The 23402-nt window shown below is 39.0% G+C and overlaps 1 long non-coding RNA gene across 4 annotated transcripts; it reads left to right on the forward strand.

Moving 5' to 3' along the window:
* The first annotated feature begins 589 nt into the window (after positions 1 to 589).
* On the forward strand, positions 590 to 21498 carry LOC116551241. 4 transcript variants are annotated; one of them, XR_004268790.1, is made up of 5 exons: positions 590 to 777; positions 10099 to 10241; positions 11540 to 11674; positions 19028 to 19167; positions 21485 to 21498. It is a non-coding gene; the product is annotated as an uncharacterized LOC116551241 (long non-coding RNA). The 4 variants fall into 4 exon arrangements; XR_004268791.1 differs by lacking the exon at positions 21485 to 21498 and adding an exon at positions 19618 to 21315; XR_004268789.1 differs by lacking the exon at positions 21485 to 21498 and having other exon boundaries at positions 596 to 777; positions 19028 to 21315.
* Positions 21499 to 23402: the final 1904 nt, after the last annotated feature.

Genomic DNA, 23402 nt, shown 5'->3' on the forward strand with positions numbered 1-23402 from the left:
CCATGTTGGTCAGGCTGGTCTCGAACTCCTGATCTCAGGTGATCCACCCTCCTCGGCCTTCCAAAGTGCTGAAACTACAGGCGTGAGCCACGCGCCCGGCCTAAAGTCACTTGTGAAAAATGAAACCTGTCTTATTTTGAGTCTACATCAAGAATAAAGACGGAAAACAAACGCTATTACATCCTGCAGCAGGCCCTGCGGTAATTTTTTTAAACCTCTTTGGTGGCCATGGTGCATTTTGAAAACGCGATGAACGCTGTAGATAGACCCTTTCCCTCCAAACAACGCACAGTAGTGTCTGTTAAAGAACAGGCTGATCTCACTGGCCCTTTCCGAAGTTTCCGCACGGCTGCTCAAGCCCTCCACGGTCTGGTTGGGCGGTCTGGGATCCGCCTCGGCCAGCTAACCGATGCTGCCCCTGGCGAGGACTCTGCCTCTAGGACTGGAATCGCGAGTGGGTGGGGTCGCCTGGAGGCAGCTGGCTCCGCCCGACCCGCCGGCGACTCCAGAACACAGTTACCTGCCCGGGTTGCCCGCCAGAACGCAAAGGGAGAGGAACACGCCAGACCGGAAACGGAAGAGAGTGCGGGGGACGTATTTGGCACCCGGACGCGCTCTTTGAGTTGCACTCCTGGTTGGCTATGTGTCTTCGCTGTTTGCTAGAGTCTCGGCGTTCCTACGTCTGTGCCCCCTTTCCTGCCAACGTTTGTTCTCTGGAAGCCCGGAGACATCAGCGGCTGTAATTGTGCTACTCGCTGCTAGCTATGGAACGGTCAGGTACCGCAGTTCAGCGCTCTTGGCCCCGCAGGTCTTCGGAATCCCGGTGCCCTGTCCTGTACCTTCAGTCATCCCCCGACTTCTTGGGGTCGATGTTATTACCTGCTGGGTTTTAGAAGCTGTTGCTTTAAATCTGAGAAAAGAAAAATCCCGAAAAGATAAGATGACTAGCCCAAGGTCATAGCGTGCGTGGACAACAGAGCTGCGATTACAAGCCTGGTCGCTGTGCCTCATTCCTCTTGTCATCATCTCCCGTCAGTTTATCCAAGCTCCAAAAGCGAAGTTGTTTTATCTTTTGCCTCCCAAGATTTATTTGATGGTTTCATTTCTGTTTCCTTCATGTATTCTTTAGTTCATTATTGAAAAACTTTATAGCCTGCCAGTACTGGTTATAAACCCCAAGTAAGGCAGTCTTCTCATCACGGAGCTTGTAGTTCCAGCAAGTAGACAAGTGTTGTGTAGCGAAGTAATCGCTGAGATAGTGTACGTAAGCACAGAGTGCACTATTCTTCCAACAAGTAATTGCTGGAGAAGCAAATAGGGACACCTAACCACTGCAGGAGAGACTCCAGATATCCTTTCTGGAAGAAAAGGCTGATGAAATGAAGGTGGATCACTGGTTGAAGTTAGCCAGGAAAGAAAAGGTGTTGTGACATTCTTGGTTTTGCTATTTATTCTCCAAGAACTTTATTATTATGAAAGCCTAATTCCACTGCATAAGTTCCATGCATAACACTCAGAAGGCAATTTGGTTAAGTACAGTGCTGAAGCAGGTTAGTGGCAGTGAAGATGGGAAGGACCAGCTGAATGGAGGAGATAAACTGCACAGGTAGAATTAAAGGGCTTTTACATCATGGGATAATGGTAGGGTGGTCAGAGATAGCAAAGATTTCAACTGGCTGTGTTGGAGGATTAGGGTATCCTTAATGTTAGCAGAAGAATGCAGGGCCGGGGTTGAGAAAGACTTTTACATATGTTATAGTTTTTAGAAAACAAACAAAAAAATCTAAAATAGAAAGTCAGTCTGAAAGGGGAAGTCTTGAATGTCGTTTTGAAGGTGTTGCATTTGAAGTACTGATGAGATGCTGTCAATGGAAACAAACTCAGGTGGAGGTTAGGTCTAGAGTTTTATTATTTTAGTGTTATGGAGTTACTTATACATGATTTTGTTGTTGTTGTTGTTTTTTATTTTTTGAGACGGAGTTTTTTGCTCGTTACCCAGGCTGCAGTGCAATAGCGCGATCTCGGCTCACCGCAACCTCTGCCTCCTGGGTTCAAGCAATTCTTCTGCCTCAGCCTCCCGAATAGCGGGGACTACAGGAGCGTGCCACCATGCCCAGCTAATTTTTGTATTTTTAGTAGAGACGGGGTTTCACCTTGTTGACCAGGATGGTCTCGATCTCTTGACCTCTTGATCTCCACCCGCCTCGGCCTCCCAAAGTGCTGTAATGTAGATTGCTTTCTGTGATATGATAGCAGTCTTGAAAGAAAATATTGTAGTAAAGATTATATGTGAGACTCATTCCATCCGCCTGATTACCACCTTTCTGTTAAAATAACTTTAATATTAACTTTATTGATTTTATTTTATTTTATTTTATTTTATTTTTTTGAGACGGAGTTTCGCTCTTGTTACCCAGGCTGGAGTGCAATGGCGCGATCTCGGCTCACCGCAACCTCCGCCTCCTGGGTTCAGGCAATTCTCCTGCCTCAGCCTCCTGAGTAGCTGGGACTACAGGCATGCGCCACCATGCCCAGCTAATTTTTTGTAGTTTTAGTAGAGACGGGGTTTCACCATGTTGACCAGGATGGTCTCGATCTCTTGACCTCGTGATCCACCCGCCTCGGCCTCCCAAAGTGCTGGGATTACAGGCTTGAGCCACCGCGCCCGGCGATTTTATTTTTTTAAATTTAATTTAATTTCACTCTTAATGGCGCGATCTCGGCTCACGGCAGTCATTTGGTTTTAAGAATAATAAATTGTCATTTATTAACCATGTCAGAGTTTATCTGCTGAACTCTGGGGTAAATGGAGGGAGGGAACAGATTTGGGAGCACCAGCACCCCTAGACCTCCCCTGGCCACCCCAAGGAGCAGGTGATTAATATCTCAGCACACCTCTACTTATTAGTGGCACATCAGTGTGTCTTAGACCTTAGTGAGCTGTGAGGTGCATGACTTTGGGTAAGTTACTTCTCTGTTTCAGTTTCCTTATCTGCAAAATGGAGACCTTAGGGAGTTAATGTGTGTGTGTCAACTGTACATAAAACATAATGCACAAGGTGAGGCATGTAGTGTATGCTAATAAATGGTAAGTTGCTGCTGTTATGGTTGTTAACAATAATTATAAAAAGCAAATGGAAAGGGCTTGAATTGAGAAAAATTTTAGACACATAGTTTTTTGCGTTATTAGCTCGCATTGTAGTTTTCATTTTTTTTTCTTTAATGCTTCTTTCCAGGACAAAAAATATCCAAAGATATTTTGGCACTAACAGTGCGATCTGTAGCAAGAAAATTGGGCAGTCTATTTGAACTGTTCATTCTTCCGAGGAGACCTCAGAGAGCCAAGACAGTATAAAGGAAAATTTGAAAAAAAGACTTATTAGACATTATTAAGGGCACAAAAGTTGAATTAAGCACAGTTAATGTACAAACAACAAAGCCACCCAACAGCAGACCACTTAAAAACTACAACTGGTAGCCTTCAAAGAGCTACAGAACATGCTCCAAAGAAGAGAGAAATTTAATTGTAATTTGAATGTTGTTTGAAACTAATTTTTGAAACTCCAGTAAGTTTTTTCTTTTGGCAAAAACTATTTTTAAATGTGAGTACTTGGGAGATGTTGAATTAATGAAGTCCAAGTTGAATTAGTGAAGAATAAATATCAGCTTGTAAACACAGGGACCCTAATTACTTGCTGTAATGTATTTTAGAAAACAAACAAAAAAAAATCTCTTATATCAGGGGCATTTTAATATAGAAGTGTGAAAAATGGAAAGTCCGTCTAAAAGGGGAAGCCTTGAATGTAGTGTAATGAAATGCTGTTATTGTATTATATTTAAATAACAAGACGATATTTGTATACAATCCAGTGAAAGGAAAAGAGAAGTGATGTCATCAAGAATTCCACACTCTTACCTATTTATTAGTGTTATTAACTGCCACTTACTTAATTGCCTCTTTAAGCTGTTAATTAACAATACCATTTACATCCTGATTTGAAGGTAGCTTCATGTCTGTAAAGGACTCGCTTATTTGAAATTTTCCATTTTAAAGATTTTTTTTGAAATAAAGTTTTAGCATGTTGATTACAACTGCTTTATAGGACTTCCTTTGACCAATAACTGTCAGTGCTTTCAGCTTTCTTGGTTACCTCAGAGCATTATCGTTACTTGTGCTTGTCAAAAGAGTATTATATTTAATTCTAAGGGCAACCAGCAATATCTTGGCATTGTATTGTAGGTTAAATCGCAGTATTTTTTTTAGTGATACATAATGATGTATTTTATAATGTCATTAATTCAAGTAGTAAGGTATGTGGCTTTAGGATACCCATCACTGACTTCTCTTATCAGAACAAACTGATAATATAGGCTTCTGTTTTCCAGAATGATTTAACATCTTAATGGAACTTCTTAGTTTCTACATTGTATCAAAAATACCTCTAGAAAGTATAATTGGGTGGTTGAGTAAGTTAATTCAGACAATCATTACCCATAATAGGTACTTCCTCCTATACCTCCTCCTCCTTTAGAAACAAAACAGTTATATATAAGGGTATGGAAATAAACAATGCACACATAAGCATATATAAATATCAAGAATGACATTTTTAAAGCTCCCAGACCTGTTTATGTCCCCTTATACTCTTTACTATAATTTAATTAAATATTAGAGAAATGGTAAAATGAGTTGAATGCTTTGGAAAGAGTCAGTAAAAGTCACTTAAAAATTTTCTTTCAAATTAAGTATGAGTGAGACAAATGTACATATGCGGGAGGATAGTACACTTAGATTGCTTTGTAAGCTTTCTTACATCCTTGCTCCACTTTTCCACTTAAACCAAAACTGAAAATACTGGAGGATGGGTGTGATATATATAAAAGATGTGTCTTAGAACCTTCTATCAGTGGTCCTATGTTTAAATGAGGCTTTGATCCTACATCAAAAGACTGGCGAATGAGGTACATTTGTTTTGAGTTTTTAAAGGGTGTCTTTTAATGATTTTTGCCTCCCCTCCCCACTTTTCAAGGACTCCAAGGTGCATGGGATTAGGTTAGTCATGATCTTTGCTTCATGAGGCACTGTCATCATAGCTTTGTGCATAGTGTGTGTAACCCCCCATATAGGTACCAAGGAAGGAGAGCTAAGCAGAATCCTGGCACAGTTAGTGCCTGAAGAATATCTCAGTTTGTAGTGTTACTACTCAGTTATTTCCTTCTATATAATCCTTTATATATAATCATATATTAGTTTATAGAATTAGGGCTTGAAGAATATCTCAGTTTATAGTATTACTAACCAGTTATTTCCCTTTATATAATCCTCTATATACAATCATATGTTAGTTCATAGAATGAGTACCTAAAGAATATCTTACCACTCAGTTATTTTCATATATATATATATAAAACTGTATCTTAATTCATAATCAGAGGAATGCCTAGAGTAGACACAGTACAGAGCATGAATTAAGGAATAAGCACCTTATAGTCGGAGGAATGTCTGGAGCAGAGCATGATTTAGGGAAAAACATTTATACTAGGGCAAGAATCCATGGCCCAGGTGGCAGCATTCAATATTGTAAAGATACCTGCTACATGGCAGGCTTGGGGCAAGAGCCACTCCTCCTGATAAAGGAGTTGTAGGACCTTGCTCCAGTTCTTCTGGAAGGCTGCCCTCAGACCGGCAATCGCTCAAGCATTGAGGGCTCAAAACCCCTCCGGATAATCACACCTTGGTGACAGAACTTTATCATCTCTTGTTACTGTGCTGCTTAAAAAGCATCTTCCCGTAGAACTCATTGGAAGCTGCCAGCAGGTGGCGATAGACTCTGACAGCTGTGTCACTGCTGTGGACTTAAGCATCCTTCTATAAATCTTCTGAGGAGTAGCACGCCCATAGATAGAGGTATTGCACACTGCACCCTCTTCATTGCGCACGGCCCACCTCCATGCCTCGGTGACCTAATGGGAATGGACCCCTTGCTGCGCACTGTCCACCTCCTAGCCTAGGTAACCTAATGGGGGTAGACCCCTTATTTTATTGCTCATGACCCTATCCCTATCCTTAAAGATGACTTCACTCACTACCCTGCCCCCTAACCTATAAACAGCAAATACAGATGCTCCTGGACATTCGGGGCCTCGCCTGTCTCCGCCTATAGGTGGTGTGGCCCCCCTGAGCCCAGCTACATTTTCCTTGTACTTCTGTGTCCTGTCTCTTTATTTGTCAGATCCTGCACCCCAGCACAGCATAAGGGACACCCCACAACCCTGTGGGGCCCTTAGCCCTACACATAGCCTGCTTTTCTTTCTTTGTATTATGTATTAAATCCCCATTGATATTGTTCCCTGGCTATACTACCTCCCAAACTTAGTGGCATAAAACATTTCCTCATATGCTCACAGATTCTGTGGGTTAGCAGTTTGGCTAGAACAGTGGGGAAGGCCAGTCTGTACTCTGTGACGTCTGGGGCCTCAGTTGGAGGACTTAGGAGTCTGACGCTGGAATCATCTGAAGTTTCCTCACTCATAGGTCTGGCAGTTGATGCTGGCTATCAGCTGAGACCTTGGCTGAGGGTGTTAGCAGAAACACCAACATGTGGCTTTCTTTGTGGCCTGGGCTTTCTTACTGCGTGGTGGCTGGGTTCCAGGGGAGGTGTCTCAAGAGAAAGTGAGCCAAGAGGAAATTGTATTTTCTTTTTAATGGCCTAGCCTTGTAATAAGATTGGACATTACCATGTTCACCTCTGTCCCACATTGATTTTCCTCAGATATTTGTTTTTTACCACAACCACTTCTGAGAAACCATCTTGACAAGGATATAATGCCATTGATAGGAATGGAGCAGTATACAGTTGGCCCTCTGTATGCACAGGTTCTGCAGTCACAGATAACCTCTGATAATATTTTTTAAAAATACACAGAAAAAAATACCAATTAAAAAATACAGTATAACAACCATTTATGTAGCATTCATGTTATATTACGTATTATAAGTAATCTACAGATGATTTAAAAGTATTTGGGAGGGGCTGGGAGTGGTAGCTCATGCCTGTAATTCCAGCACTTTGGAGGCCAAGGTGGACAGATCACTTGAGATTAGGAGTTTGAGACCAGCCTGGCCAACATGGTGAAACCCTGTCTGTACCAAAAAACAAAACAAAACAAAACAAAACAAAAATTAGCCGGGTGTCGTGGCATGGGACTATAATCCCAGTTACTCAGGAGGCTGAGGTGGCACAATCGCTTGAACCTGGGAGGTGGACATTGTAGTGAGCCAAGATTGTGCCATTGTACTCTAGCCTGGGTAATAGAGTGAGACCCTATCTCAAAAAAAAAAAGTTATGAAGGGGAAAAGTATGTATTCATGAAATAGTCTTAATTACAGGATAGAATAGATTGTTAAAAGATACTTTTTTATTTTTTGAGAAGGAGTTTCACTCTTTCTGGCCTAGGCTGGAATGCAGTGGCATGATCTCAGCTCACTGCGTCCTCTGCCTCCTGGGTTCAAGCAATTCTCCTGCTTCAGCCTCCTGAGTAGCTGGGATTACAGATGCCCTCCACGGTGCCCAGCTAATTTTTTGTATTTTTAGTAGAGACGGGGTTTCATCATGTTGGTCAGGCTGGTCTGGAATTCCTGACCTCTGGTGATTCACCTGCTTCGGCCTCCCAAAGTGCTGGGATTACAGGTGTGAGCCACTGCACAGCTCGAAAAGATACTTTAACAAGTTATCATTACATTGTTAAAATATATGAAGAAAGATCCCTGTATGTGAAAATTAATCTTATTCAGTAACACAGGCTCCCCACAATTTATAATGGGGATTATAAATTATAAAGCCAGAGACTATAACTATGAAGGAAACCATTGTTGTGAAAGGCAAGATTCTAGAAAATGAATATTCATCTATGTTCTTTGCATACTCTGATCAAATACATATATTAAAATTTGAAAATGAAGTTTATAAGTAGTTTATGAAAGAAATAACAATGACTTGGAATAAGGTTAAAGCTTTATTCACCGATAACAGTTCTGAAAGCACATTTCATTTTAACTGTTAGATTTCCTTTTTTTTTTTTTTTTTTTTTTTTGAGACAGGGTCTTGCTCTGTGGCCCACGCTGTGTGTGGTAGAACAATTGTCGCTCACTGCAGCCTCAACCTCCCAGGCTCAACTGATCCTCCCACTCTGCTTCTCGAGTAACTGGGACTACAGACGCATGTCATCACTCATAGCAACTTGTTTTTTCTTTTTGTGAAGACGGGGTGTCACCATGTTGCCCAGGCAGGTGTCAAACTTTTGGTCTCAAGTGATCCTCCCTTCTCTGCCTCCCAGTGTGCTGAAATTACAGGCATGGGCCATTACACTCCACCCCTTTTTTCATTCTTCCATTTTTCTTCCATTTCTATCAGATTTTAGATCTTCCATATCCTAGTTAAGTCCTTAAAATCTTTCTCCAAGAACTTTAGGAATTTGGGAACGTTCATTTGCATATTAGGTAATAGATTGTAATGTAGAAAGCCAGTCATAATAAAATATTAATTTGGAGCCCACTGATTGAGATGGCAGTTCTCAGTGAGTTTAAAAATGTTGCAAATAGCCAGGCATGATGGCAGATGCCTGTAGTCCCAGCTACTCAGGAAGATGATGTGGGAGGATTGCTTGAGCCCAGGACTTCAAGGTCATACTCTATGATATATTGAAATCTCATCTCTTAAAAAAAAAAACATTAAAAAAAAAAAAAAAAAGAGGAAAAAATGTTGTATATAATTTACTTTATTTTTGTAATAGAATGTTTTTTTAATTAACTTGCTGTAATTTATTTAGGAAGCTTTTAAAAGCTTTTTCTTTTTTTTTTTTTTTTTTTTTTTATTGGGGTTGTTTTTTTTTTTTTTTTCCCCCGGGGGCGGGGTAGGGCGCCCTCTCCACCCCCCCCCCCCCCTCCTGGGGTCAGGCAATTCTCCTGCCTCAGCCTCCTGAGTAGCTGGGATTACAGGCACGCGCCACCATGCCCAGCTAATTTTTTGTATTTTTAGTAGAGACCGGGTTTCACCATGTTGACCAGGATGGTCTCGATCTCTTGACCTCGTGATCCACCCGCCTCGGCCTCCCAAAGTGCTGGGATTACAGGCTTGAGCCACCGCGCCCGGCCTTAAAAGCTTTTTCTTATGAAAAATTTAAATATGCGAAGAACACAAAATGCGATGATGAACCCCTTTGTACCGTCACCCAGCTTCAACAGTGATCAACATTTTGCCATTCTTGTATTATCTATCTTTCACCTACTTGATAGTGATTTGTGGCCCCCTTTTTTTTTTTCAGGTAACATTTTCATACATTAATGTGTACAAATCTTAGCTGGAGGGTTTTGACAAATGGATAAGCCCATGTGACCCACACACTTAACAAGACACTGTGTTTCCCATTTTTACCTTCCCAGTCAGTAGCCTTCTGTCCTGAGGCAATTGCTGTTTTGATTGTTTTTTCACCTCAGATTAGTTTTGCCCGTTCTGGAACTTGATAGAAATGGAATCGTACAGAATATATTCTGTGTCCAACTTCTTTCACTTGATCTAATGTCTATGAAAGTCATTCATGTTGGCATAAGCTGAGTATCCTTCCATTGTTTAGCTATCTCACAATTGGTTTTTTTCATTCTGATAATAGACCTTTAGGTTGGTTCTAGTTTGGGATTATTATGAGTAAAGCTTTTATGAACAGGTCAAGCTGCCTTTATATTTGCTTGCAATTTATATTGTTTTTGAAGTACAATAGCATCTAATTGAAAATTCCACTAATTTATAATATTTGAGACTGATCCCTTGTCCCTCCACCTTAATATATTGTTCTGAGTTAGTGTTGTGCTTCAGCAAGTATCTGTTAATTTTAAAGTTTAACATTTCAAAGTTTATATAAAACTGGTATCTAATAGTTGAGAATTCTTGCTTTTGTCAGAAATTGAATTGAATGATGCTTTTTGGAACAACAAAAGTTTTCCCCAAAAAATCATTTTACTTTTCACTAAACTAATGGCATAATAAGCAATCTCTCTTTTTTCTTTCTCATTTTTTTTTTTTTTTTCATTTTCTTTTTCAGAAGCAAGCCCCTGAGTCCCGAGTTGGTGGCAGCTGCGTCTGCTGCTCCCTTTTGGCAAGCAAACAAGCCAGAGCTACTCAGGCAGCTCAGTAGCATGAGGAAGAGTGAGGGGCACAGAGAGATGGATGGAGACCTAAAATTAGGTCAGTAATGTTTATATCTCGAAATAGGCCATTTTCATATGGCTAGTAATATATATAATATATACCAAATAAGTGGAATTTACGAATGGAATATACCATATAAGTGGAATTTTAGCAATTCAAGTTTTTAAAAATCTGATGTCTTAAGTAAGATTATAGTTTTAAGAGACCAATTGAACAGTTAAACTTTCCTTTTAGGAAGTTACAGTTTCTTGTCCATGAAAAAATAAATGATAAATTCAATAATGTTATTAAAAATAAATAACAGAATAAGATAGCTTTTCTGAGAAAAGTAATTTTTTTTTTCAATGTAATAGCTTGCCGGTTTTATGCACCATATGGCAATCTTCAGGTCTGTTTTCTTCTCTTTTTTCTCTTATTCTTATGTTTAAGCTAACATCTTTCCACTTATTCTCTTCATCTCTCATTATTTTATATTACATTACACCACTTGCTGCTTACATTGTAGTAAGTGGTAACACTGCTTCATTTTGGGGAGCGATCTAAATCAGTTGTTCCCAATGAGCATGTGTACTAGATTTATTTCAGGAAGTTAAAAGAAATGGCCATGGGTGGTGGCTCATGCCTGTAATCCTAGCAGTTTGGGAGGTTGAGTCAAGAGGATGACTTGAGGCCAGGAATTTGAGACCAGTCTGGGCAACAAAACAAGACACCATCTCTGCAAACCATAAAAAAATTAGCTGGGCATGGTGGCGTGTGCTTGTAGTACTAGCTGCTTTGGGGACTGAGGCAAGAGGATGGCTTAAGTCCAGAGTTTGAGGCTGCATTAAGTTATGACCGCACCACTGCATTCCAGCCTGGGTAACAGAGTGAGACCCTATCTCTGAAAGAAACTGTGATTTTAAGAAAAGAAAAATGGATACCTGGACTATCAGTTCAGTGACTCATTTGTTTGTGTTTGAAGCAATACAAGGCAATAAATAAATACGGCTACCTCTTGGTTTTAATTTAGTTATTGAATGTAGGTGATAGGTATGCAGATACCGATTATACTTTCCTTTCATTTTCTCAGAATAATTTTTCATGTGACACTTTTATGTTTCAAATGAAGGTTTCTGAAAAACATCTTTAAAAGATGGAAGTAAACATAAATTGTAATGTTCTGTGTTATGGGAATGTTAATAGATGACTTTTTAATTTAAATGTAACTTTTTATGTTATATAATTAGTGCATAAAAATGAAATAAGAATTATCAGTCTCCTGTTTGAGAAAGCTTATTTCTGTTCTGTAGCTAAGATTTCTAATACACTTGACCTTTTTATTATTTCAGTTTCAGTAACATAGTATCAGATATGAAAGTTGCCAGACGTGCTACACCTAGAGTTAGTATAAGAACAGAGCATCAGATTCAGTTTGACCAAGGCTATGACAATTATCCTGGCCAGCAGAAGACTGCTTATCTTAGAAAAAGGTATCAGGCTTTGTGGTCGGCTGGGTTTTGTTTGTATAGTTAGGTTTTACTTTAACTGTAGATTTACCTATTACTTGTGTATATTATTGCTGTTGGAAATGTGAGTATTATGAATGCATTTATATCTGTGTTCTTATGCTCTATATACCACTTCCTATAGAGGGAACCATGTGCTGGATTTAGCCAGTCCTGCGTTTTTCTATACATTGAATCAAAATGGGCCATGCTTCACATCTACCCACGATGAATAGGGGTCCTTTGATTTAGAATAAATAGAGCTGACTGAATTCTGAAAAAATGAGTATTTTATGCGAAACATTATTTTTCATTTTAAATATAAATGCCTAATACTGTGTGTTCATTTACCCTTTATATCTTTATACATGCTTATCTTCTGTTATATCTTAGAGAAATGACCCACCATCAATTAAAAGAAAAGTGAAAGGAAAGAAAGTTTATATAATATTCCTTAAAATGGTAGATTATTTGTGGCCATTTGAATTTACTGATTTGAAGTTCTTAAAGATGCTAACTACATCTTACGTAGTTATTTTAGAATCTAAAGTTGGTCTATATTTACATAGAGTTTCTATTCTTTCTCTCCTTTAAACCCTGAAAGTGGTACTGGGAAGGAGAAGCCCAATGTTTGGCATGGTATGACAAAAATTAACATGTCTTTTTGTTTTTGAGACGGAGTGTTGCTCTGTCGCCCAGGCTGGAGTGCAGTGGTGCTATCTTGGCTCACTGCAGCCTCCGCCTCTTGGGTTCTAGTGATTCTCTTGACAGCCTCCCAAGAGGCTGAGATTACAGGCATGTGCCACTATGCCCAGCTAATTTTTGTATTTTTAATTTTGTATTTTTAATGGTTTCACCATGTTGGCCAGGCTGGTAACTCCTGACCTCAAGTAATCCGCCCACCTCGGCCTCCTAAAGTGCTGGGATTACAGGCGTGAGCCACTGCACCTGGCCTAACCTGTCATTATAGCAGGATATGCCCACAATTGGAGTGTTTTCAATACATTGTATGTTCCATGGATTTGTTTTAAGTAAAATCAGGCACTGGAGTTAACTCCTTCGTAGTGTTAAATTACTGATTTATAAAGGAAAGTTGAAAAAGATGGTCAGCAGTTAACACAAAGTTCAAGAGCTTATGGTAACTTTGGAATATTATTTGAGTTACTAATTTAAAGCAGTTTAGTATCTGTTACATATTCATATTATTGAATAAAGTAGAAAGGGTACTCGGAGTTTTACTTAAGAATATTTCACTGGGAGGCTGAGGCTGGTGGATCATGAGTTCAGGAGATGGACACCATCCTGGCTAATACAGTGAAACCCCATCTCTACTAAAAATACAAAAAAATTAGCCAGGCGTTGTGGCATGCGCCTGTAGTCCCAGCTACTTGGGAGGCTGAGCAGGAGAATCACTTGAACCCAGGAGGTGGCGGTTGCAGTGAGCCAAGATTGACTTATTGCACTCCAGCCTAGGCGACAGAGCAAGACTCCGTCTCAGGAAAAAAAAAAAAAAGAATATTTAACGGAATCAGTTAGTACTCAAGAATATTTAGCTGAGTCAGTCATCTTGCATATAGTACTATACAACTACATTGAGATGGCATATTTGATTTTTAATACTAGATTTGGTATTTAATATTTCAAAAATTACGTGGCAAAGGAGAAGCTAATCAAGTAGGAAAGGGGTTTCTGTGCCTTCAGTGTGTTAAAAAGTCAGCTAAAGGGGAAGCAATGATGAGATGCCAAGTTGTTCACCCTGGTGTGACTCGGACAGTGTCTGGGGTATCAACCCTAGACAACCCAGGCCTGGACTGATTCCTTCTGTTGGAGATTGGCAGTTCACACTGGCCTGCCTCAGAATGTTGGCACTGCCACTAACTAATTCCATGACTGGGTACCTTTTAGAGCCTCCATCAGCCTGTTTCCTTAGGTATAAAACGCTGAACGTGAAACCTAGCTTAAATGCGGGCTTTCTTGAGGAATAGAAAAGAAACACTTATAAACTATCTGGTACATAGCAGGTGCTCAGCAAACGTCCATTCAATTTCTTTGTTGTACATTCCTCTTTTGAAGTTCAGTACTTTACCAAGGCATTCCCTCTGCTGTGAGGTGCTTTAATCCACCATTCTGTTCACCAGACGTGCAGTTGAGGGAGAAGAATCCAAGGCACTGAAGAAAGTTCTGAAAAATGAAAGCCTTTGTTTACAAATGACTTGGGAACCTGCTAGAGGAAAGCTTGTATGAGTTGAGATCACATTATTTAACCTTCACATGGTATTTGCATTTTTTGACCTGTTTTTGTTTAATAGAGAAAAATAATTTAGTTCATAAAAACATTCAAAATTATTTTTAAAACCCTCCAGTTTATAAGCTGGATTTTAATCTATCAGTAAGTTTATTCAAGTAAATATGTAAATTGATGCATAAAGCAGTTGATTATCAAATCTGCAAGAAACTGTTACCTATTAACTCTCTGATATTAATCAATTTCAATAGTTAATTTAAAATGTCATGTATAGAAAGTTAATAATTATTTTAAAATTATAGGATGATTGCTTTATGAGAGGGAATGTTGTGATTTACCTATGCAATCTTTTATAATTATAATTTGTAATTAATCATGGCAGTATATTCTGCCCTTAAAAACAATGGTGACTTTAACAGCTTCTATTTTAGCATAGTTTTATAGTTTTTTACAACATGGAGTTTTTAAAACCTTAATATAAAAGGGAACAAATAAAAATTATGGCAAATTAAGCTAGTCTTTTCAATTAGATATTTTGGAAATTAAATTGCTTTAACTGATTTGTTGTATTATTAATTAAAAGTTCAAGTGCACGTTTCTGTTTTAGTTTATCAGCCCTAAAAATGTGGCAGTTTAGCTCAGATGTTTGATGTGGGTCAGTGGAATTATCTTCAGTTTTTACATAGAGTTATTTCACTTAAAATATTTTCTCATAATTTTTGTTGATAGTTTAAAATATATTCATTAAAAAAATTTTTTTTTGTCTTAGGAAAAATATTCATGGGGAAGAGACTTAATATTTTTTACATCTTGGCAGTTACTAAAGAAGCACCTAAACAGATTTGTTAAGAATAACTATTTTGGCTGGGCGCGGTGGCTCATGCCTGTAATCCCAGCACTTTGGAAGGATGAGGTGGGCAGATTGCCTGAGCTCAGGAGTTCCCTACCAGCCTGGGCAACATGGTGAAACTCCATCTCTACTAAAATACAAAATATTAGCCAGGTGTGGTGGCATGTGCCTGTAGTCCCAGCTACTTGGGAGGCTAAGGCAGGAGAATTGCTTGAACATGGGAGGTGGAGGTTGTAGTGAGATGAGATTGTGCCACTGCACTCCAGCCTGGGCAACAGAGCAAGACTCCCATCTCAAAAAGGAAAAAAAAAAAGGACAACTGTTTCTCAGGTGGAGAAAATTCCATGTTTTCAAGATGTCCTTAGTGTTTGTTCTGATGATATAGTAGTTGGGTATTTTAACATTTCATCCTGCCATTGGCCTGGATCCTAATTGTGAATGTGGCAGTTGTTGCAAGGAAAACTTGGAACTGTAATGCCCCCCAAAATTGGGAAGGCATTTAGAGACCAAAGAATAATTTGGGCAAGTACAGCTTGATGAATAGAGGGGTTTACTAGGATTTACATAGTGGACATTTCTGGGCAGCTCTAGAGTCACCCTGCCTCTTATCTCTAAGCTGTTTTTAAGCTAATATTCTGGCTGTTTGCCTACTGTGTGTGCATGATGAGACTATTTTCCTTGATATGTTCCCGGGTATGCCCTAGGTTCTCAGGGACATCTGCTCCTCAGCTAGGCACTGTGGCCTTGGCTCCCTGCCCAGCCTTCGGCATTCAAGCAACATACATATACCCTTAAGTAATCTGGTGGGGCACATATCACACTACAGTTGTTGACATGTTAGTTGTGGTCCGGTTTCCCCCTTGAAATGTTGCCTTCTGTGAGACAATGGAAGGTAAGTACTACCAATTATATGAATCCAGAGGTCCAAATTAGCTACTAATTTGGGTTAGAACATTATTAATCACCTACCATTTGCAGTGTATCTCTATGCTATTATATAAAGTTATACTTGTTCCTGCCTCTACGCAGCTTACTATCTAGAAGAGGAGATAGCATTTATAAAATAACTTATTGAAGTGATTCAGTGATTGTTCAGGAGATGGGAAGAACATTCAGGGAATCCGTTTAACCTACTTGTAGTGTTTTTTTTCTTTTTTCTCAACACATGGTTGGTCTTTGCTCTCTATTCTTTCCCTTTTCTTTGGGTAAGAAATTTACCATTTTAAGTCTAAAAGAGAAATGAATATCCTCTTGCTTGACATTAAATGTGGTTTGCTAGTAAAATAAATGAAGAAACTCAATACAAAATGGTCTCCAGAGTCTAAGTGATGAGCATTTTTAACGAATTAAAGTTAGTTTTTTGGACTTTGATAGAAATAATGTTGTATATGGACTTAGGAGGCTGAGACGACGGGATAGTTTGTGATTAGCAGTTCAAGACCACCCTGGGCAACATGGTGAGACTCTTTCTCTAAAAAATATAAAAAACATTATTTGAGTATGGTGGTGCATGCCTATAGTTCTAGTGACTTGGGAGGTGGGAGGATCAATGGAGCCCAGAATTTGATGCTGCAGTGAGCTACACTTATGCCATAACACTCCAGCCTAAGCGACAGAGTGAGACCCCTTCTCAAAGGGAAAAAAAAAAAGTTGTACGTGTTAGATAAGTTCCTAGGCCAGCCTCCAATGGCTTGTTTAATCTTTCCACCAGTTACTTATGTGAACTTCTGATTTTCCTCTTATTTAATAAACTCTATTAGAGGCTAGATCTCATTCATGTCTGTATACCCTGTAGCATCTACTCATGTGGCTTACAGATCATAGGAACTAGTTATCTTAAATCTTAAATTCTTTTTTGAACAAACTGTACTATAAAAATACATTTATAAAGGAAAGTAGTTAATTCAATTAAGGTTTTATTCATTTGAACTGAAGGTGAAGCTAAAAGAACAACCCCCTTGTATTACAAAAATTGCATTCTGTTGTGTATGATAAAAAGGAAATGCGGCTGGGCGTGGTGGCTCACGCCTGTAATCCCAGCACTTTGGGAGGCCAGGGCAGGCAGGTCATGAAGTCAAGAGATTGAGACCATCCTGGTCAACATGGTGAAACCCCGTCTCTACTAAAAATACAAAAATTAGCTAGGCGTGGTGGCGTGTACCTCTAGTCCCAGCTACTTAGGAGGCTGAGGCAGGAGAATGGCTTGAACCCAGGGGGCGGAGGTTGCAGTGAGCCCAGATCACACCACTGTACTACAGGCTGGGTGACAGTGCAAGACTCCATCTCTTAAAAAAAAAAAGGGGGGGGGGATATGCAAAATGTATAGGGACAATGAATCACCTCTCCCCTGTTCAAATGATATCTGTTAAGCATGCATCAGAAAGGAATTTTTTGTCAGGGCAGCTGCTGTTGTCCAGCCAAAAGAAACACTTGGATTCTTCAAGAAGCTAGTTTACTTTTTAAAATAAAATTTTATTTCTAAAACTGAAATTAGTTGGCAAGGATGCATTTAAATTTTATGTATTTTATAAAACAATATCAACTGATTATACTCTAGTGAGGAAAACAGCACATGAATTTATGTATTAATTTACTCTAATGAAGGTACCATTTGAATATGCTATACTTGCATGAGTCTAAAGAATGTTTTTTGTTCCCAATTAAGTATAAGAATAGCACAGTGTGGAAACTTAAATTTAGCAATTGTTCACTGTTGTTTTCCTACCACCCCAAGTAATGCTGGAAATACAGTTGGCATTCAGTAATTTTTTATTGATTGATTGAATGAGTTATTCTGTTCTATGATTCCCAAGTCTTGTTGCCCACTAAGTTCTTAGCACTGCTACAAAGGATATAGTCATAGGCCCTACTAGTTATCCTTGAGTCGGCAGGCAGTACAGTGTATAGCTCAACAGAAAGTGTTGGTGTTGTGTAGAACTGGATGCAAGTTCAGATTCTGCCACACTAACCTTTCCCCACCTATAAAATGAGGGTTAGTACATATATATCTTAAGGATTAAATGAGGTCATCTGAGAAAAGTGTCAAGCACAGTGCCTGGAACATAGTACACATTTAATAAAGGTTATTGAAACATGTAATTTGATGGTGGTAATTAGCCAACTTATAGGATTAGTGTTGTGAAGATTAAATGTACTAATGCATAAAAAACATTTAAGCACAGAGGAAGTACTCGGTAATCATTAGCAGTTTTGTTGTTATTATTTTGTTGATCTAATGTCTTTGGTTGTCAAGAGTAATATATTAGTGACTAATTTTGATAGACTAAAAATAAAGATTAATAGGCTAGATTTTGAAAGACAAAGTCACATTTTGTATAAAAATACTCAGATTCATAAAAATACCTTTAAAAAAATACAAATATATATATTTTTCCATTAGAGGAGGCGGTGATTACCTGGCATTGTTGTAAAACCAAAGTTAATCTTGCCGTTATTGTACTTATAGTCTTTATTTATTTATGTATTTATTTATATATTTTTTGAGACAAGTCTAACTCTGTCACCCAGGCTCAAGTGCAGTGGCCTCATCTTGGTTTACGGCAACCTCTGCCCCTGGGTTCAGGCAGTTCTTCTTCCTCAGCCTCACAGGTAGCTGGGATCATGGGCACCACCACTGTGCCCAGCTAATTTTTTTTTTTAGACAGAGTCTTGCTCTGTCACCCAGGCTGGAGTGCAGTGGTGCGATCTTGGCTCACTGCAACTTCTGCCTTCTGGGTTCAAGCGATTCTCCTGCCTCAGCCTCCCAAGTAGCTGGGATTACAGGCATGTGTCACCATGCCCAGCTAATTTTTCTTTTTTGTATTTTTAGTAGAGACGGGGTTTCACCATGTTGGTCAGGCTGGTCTCGAACTCCTGACCTCATAATCCACCCACCTTGGCCTCCCAAAGTGCTGGGATTACAGGTGTGAGCCACCACATCCAGCCTATTTTTTTGTATTTTGAGTAGAGATGGAATTTCACCATGTTGGTCAGGTTGGTCTTGAACTCCTAACCTTAGGTGATCTCCCACCTTGGCCTCCCAAAGTGCTGGGATTACAGGTGTGAGCCGCTGTGCCTGGCCTAGTTATAGTCTTATAACTTACTCTCAGTAACTTTTTATTATATACTATAATTATGAGTGTCAAGGTATGAAAAATACATGATCAATTCAGGATTGTTTATAACATTTTTTAAAAAGATATTTACATTGACTTGTTTCTATTTAAAATGTCTTTTTATATAGACGTGACCTTCTCTTTGGGATGTGGAATTTGCCAAGCAGTTAGCCACAGAAAATGAACAACTCCTTCAGAACGGGTTTGAAGAGCTGATCCAGTGGACAAAAGAAGGGAAACTGGGAGTTCCCAATTAACAATGAAGCAGGTAAGTGGTAATTTCAAGGGTTTATAAAATACATTGATTGAGATTTTTTCTGCCAGATATTCACTTTTAGAGTGCAGATACTTACCTGAATTTCAAAACACTGTACAGATATCTTCATAGTGTCCTAAAGAAAGTAAGTTGCAGCAGAATGCATGCAATTTAATAGTATTTTATAAAATTCAAAAACCAAATTTTGAATATACTTTCTTAGCTATAAAGATGATAAAACTATAAAACAAAATCAACATAATACAGTATTTCAGGAAGGCAGGGTAATTGAGAAAAGACACCCGGGGCTTCAACAGTACTATCATTCTCTTCCTCAAGTTGGACAGCAGGTTCACAGGTGGTCATTTCATCATGCTTTTATGTCATTATATGTTGTTATACTATATGTTATACATATTATAATTATACATTATACTATACATATCCTTTTGTTTGTAACAGTGTTTCATAATATTTTAAGGAATGAATGGAAATGGGCATATAACGAAGATATGCAGTGCCTAGCCATCAGTGAAGTCCCAGAATTATCAGATTCCAAGATAATTCCTTTACAAAAATAAGCAAACAAGGGCATGTTATCTAGAATGGAAAGACCATCCATATTCTACTAACTGAGACAATTAAATAGGGAATCCCTCTTTCAGGTTGGCATTTGTTGTATGCTTGGAAGTGTTTTGAAGCAGAAATTGGTTGTAAATAAATCTACTTCTCCTTAATACTAGGAAAGTATAAGCTTGCTTTTAATGTCACTATTATCCCTGCCAAGAAATTAAAAGTCCTGGAGGTAGTTTTGCTTATGAACTCAATTCCTTGCTTATTAATGAACCTAAATTTAATCCTTGATTATATCTTTCTGTAGAGTTGTTTTTGCTTTGTTTTTAAAAAAGACAGGTGCATTGACCTTCTTCGGGGATGACCATGGGTATTTTAAAAGATAAGAAATTTGCTGAGAATTCCTTAAATTTTTCTACTTTTCACTAGCCAGTGAGGACATTGTCCATTTTTTGCAGGTAGCTTTGAAAGATGATGATACCGCCACAGTTGAGACCATGTTATTAAAACATCCTTCATCTAACCATTTACACATTTGGTTCTAAAGAATGTATTATCCTTAGATTCTTGTTTCTAAATAATGTATTATCTTAAGATTCTTGTCTTGCTACTATTCTTAAAATTGCTCTAAAACTTGCTGAAGTAATCAGCTTTAAATTCTGTAAATACAGATAAAATCCTCTTAATCCTAAAGGTGCTTTTAAAATTCATGCATTTTTACATGTATGCAAATTGGCTATTAAATTGGGAAGATTTTATTCTAAGTAACCAAATCTTAAGGAGCCAAAGCAAACCTGCTTTATAAAATATATTAATTCAAAGACGAGGGAATTTCTGAAAACACCAATTTACTGCGCTTCTGAATATTTCCTCAAACTAGAATGCAAGCGATGTTGGCAGAGGGAGGAAGTAACTCATACTAGGAAGAACAAACAGCTGCTGAAATATGCTTGTGGTTTAGCAGTTCTTTTAAAAATCCTGTCAGCTGCAAAAGAAAGGAAGGACTAATACTTTCCACGATTTCAGGAACATCTTTATTAACAGGCTCCTTTTGAATGTGGTATATAAAGTTAGAAAACACTTAGGCATGGTATCTGGCATAGGGCTCCTAGGGAGCATTTCATAAACAGACGGTCTGGGGCGTATGATGGTTTGACTGGAAGTTTTTGACTTTATGATGCACATAAAGGCAATGCACATTCAGTAGAAACCATACTTTGAGTCCCCATACAACTATCCTGTTTTCATGTTCAGGACATTGTTCCCATAAATTACATGAGCTATTGAACCCTTTATAATAAAACAGGATTTGTATTAATTTTGCCTCTGTAGGTTAATGTAAGTGTTCTGAGTATGTTTAAGGTAGGCTAGTGTAAGCTCTGAAGCCCAGTAGGTTAGATATATTAAAGGCATTTTGACTTAGGATATTTTCCCCTCCCCCAGTAAACCCATTGTAAGTCAAGACACACCTGTATCTGATAGAGGTCTACCTTTATCAATTTAAACTGTGACAAATGTAATGTTCCTGTTTTGCTTTTAAATTGGAGAGCAACAGCAGGTCTGAAATAAATACTGCAGTTACCTTTGTGTTCTTCACTATTTATTGAACAGTTCAGAGGGCAAGGAAGCAAAGAGAAATGCTCTGAGTGTGTTGAATTGTTAACAGTACTACAGTGGCCTTACTGTGTTTTTTTCTTCTTTTTTTCTGTTCTCTTTTTTTTTTTTTCCCTTTTTTAAAAAAAAAAAAAAAAAAAAGATTCCTTGGGAATATGTAATGTTCGTATATGGAAACTGTCAATGCCTTTCTTGCTAACTGTAGGATAAAGTCCAAAATTCTTAGCTTAACATTCAAATTCCTCCCTCAAACTGGGTTCCTAGGCCAACTATTTCAGAGTTAATGTAATTCTCTTCTTCTTCTTCTTTTTTTTTTTGAGATAGTGTCTCGCTCTGTCGCCCAGTCTGGAGCGCAGTGGCACAGTCTTGGCTCGCTGCAACGACCACCTCCCAGGGCTCAAGCGATCCTCTCACCTCAGCCTCCCGCATTGCTAGGAACACAGGCCTGCACCATGCGTGGCTAATTGGATTTTGTATTTTGTGTAGAAAAAGGTTTTCATCGGAGAATTGCCTGAACCCAGGAGGCGGAGGTTGCGGTGAGCCGAGATCGCGCCATTGCATTCCAGCCTGGGTAACATGAGTGAAACTCCGTCTCAAAAAAAAAAAAAGAAAAAGGTTTTCATCATGTTGCCCAGTCTGGTCTCCAACTCCTGGGCTCAAGGGATCCACTCCTCCTTGGCCTTCCAAAGTGCTGGCATTACAGGCGTGAGGCACTGTACCTAGCTGATGTTTTTCGTAAAGTGCAAATTCTTTGGTTCCGCCCCATACCTACTGAATTTGTATCTCATGGGAAAGCTGTACAGTTTTCATTTTTTACTAGTATTGTTTACTTCTTGCTACTCAGAGTGGTCCCAAGCGAGATGCTTCTTTGACAATCTCAGCCATTTCCATGGCTCAGTCACATCTGATATCCACATCCAGTCAGTCATGCAGCCCAGGCAATTTACCTCCTGAAAAGTTTTTGTCATTCATCTTCATGTTTCGACCTTAAGTTACGATCATTTCTTGCAATGAATATGCAAACTTCTGAACAGGGTTTACAAGGACCAGTATGATCTGCCCCTGTATTAAGTCTTGACTCTCTGTAGCCCTAACATATTCTGGTCACCAACTCCTGAATAAGACATGGCTCTCAGTACTTGGTCTCTCCACACCAAATCATTGATTCAGCATTGTTTATCAAGGAAGGACCTGTGATGCCACTGTTATTGTTCTTTATTCTGTGTTTCTGTTTATCAGTAAGGATACCTTTCCCAGAATCCCTGAGCAGACATCTCATGTACGGCCCATTGGCTAGATTAGTTATTATACCCCTTCCTAAACCATATTGTTGCCCAATATGGCCAAAAATGTGGGGTTGGGATCCCAACAATGTGGGGTGTCGGATTACCACAAATGACTTAGTCATGTGCTGGAGAAACAAAATGGAGGCTCCACGGCAAGGGAAGAAGGGAGGAATGAGTATCCTATGTTTATATATACATGTCCTTTCTGTATATACATTCAAAAATGTTCATGCCCATGTGAAAAATGTATTTATTTCCCAAAGAGAATCAGCCAGAATCTCATCCAGATACTCTATCCAGCTTCATGTCTGATTATCTCTGGTGGGACATGCAGGCTGTGGCTCCCTGGTGTCTTGTCCTCAACAGTCACATGTGATATGAGCACTGGGAAGAAGACTCTAAGGCTGCTCAGCTTTAGAGTACATTTCTTTATGGTGTGAGTTTGATGTACTGTCTCAGAGTCACTATTTTCCCAGCCTGAAACAGTTGTGTCTCAATGCCCTCCATTTTGCCTTTTCCACCTGGCCAGTTACACACCATTCCAGATCTGTTTTGTAGCACTCCACTTCCAAATACCAAATTGTCTATCAGTTTGGATTCTTAGTCATAAGCAACAGAGATGGATTCTAGTTTTCAGTATAAGATAAATTATATTAGAAGAATATTGTGCTGCTCACAGAATGGCCAAAAGGACTAGAGAATCAGCATCAATCTGAGCCACATGGCTAGGAATCAATCCTGGAACCATACTGCATAACTGGTTGGGTGAGGAAA

The sequence above is a fragment of the Sapajus apella genome, unplaced genomic scaffold (assembly GCF_009761245.1).
Source record: "Sapajus apella isolate SASKATOON/1434 unplaced genomic scaffold, GSC_monkey_1.0 scaffold9, whole genome shotgun sequence".
Lineage (NCBI taxonomy): Eukaryota > Metazoa > Chordata > Mammalia > Primates > Cebidae > Sapajus > Sapajus apella.